Source organism: Cuculus canorus, chromosome 6 (genome assembly GCF_017976375.1).
Source record: "Cuculus canorus isolate bCucCan1 chromosome 6, bCucCan1.pri, whole genome shotgun sequence".
In the NCBI taxonomy this organism is placed as follows: Eukaryota; Metazoa; Chordata; class Aves; order Cuculiformes; family Cuculidae; genus Cuculus; species Cuculus canorus.
Genome location: NC_071406.1, coordinates 29452151 through 29453050, shown reverse-complemented (window position 1 = coordinate 29453050; position 900 = coordinate 29452151).

The following is a 900-nucleotide window of genomic DNA, read 5'->3' as shown; positions in this document are numbered from 1 at the left end:
AGACTGAATTAGCAAGACACTTGTTCCCTATTCCCTTCCCTCCCCAACATAATAGATATTAACTTGAGAGTCATGGTTGCATTTTTCTCCCCAGGTTGAGTAAAAAAAAAACTAAACAACAATCCATCTTCCAAAGTTTCTCCAACAGTCAGGTTTCTTGGTCAAAATTTTCATGACAAAAATTGAGCAAACTGGGTCACCTTGCATGTTCAATTTCAAAACATGTCAAACATCATCACTGCCACAAAAAAACCAAACATAACCACAGAGCAATATCCTCATGCTCACACCCTTATTCCTTCATGTTCTCATTCGGATGCTACATTACCTCTTCCATATGCAAAATGCAAAAGCATTTGAATGGGTTTGCCCTTAAAACTAAGAAAGTTTATAAAAGAGAAGGTTAGTAAACTTCAATCCAATTCATTAAAAAGCCATACAAACCCTTTGGTCAGGCTCAAGCATGCAGTATTTTAGTAAGCATCAGCTAAATATGAAAGAAAATAACGCAAAGAGGAGTTCTACTGGAACTTCCTGAACTAAACCCCTATGTACCCAACACTGTATTGAGAACTGAAACACAGGGAGTTTTGAAAATGTACTATTTTCCTCCTTTCTAAAAACATAAGCAGAGTCATACTTGTCATCTCCATGGACAAAGGCAGAATCCTACTAAACATCTCCCTTAGCACTAGTGAAGAGAAGGAAGTTTGGGTACAAGTTGAGAGGGCATTGGCTATTTGGCATTCACTCACCACACAAGCATTAAGAAGAACAAGATTTACTTTACTTTCAAAGCTGAATGAAATGCCACAGAGAAAGGCACCATTACTGTGTGCTAAAAATATCCAAACACAGGGGGAGCACAGAGGAGTTGGGGCACTGTAAATTCATATTACA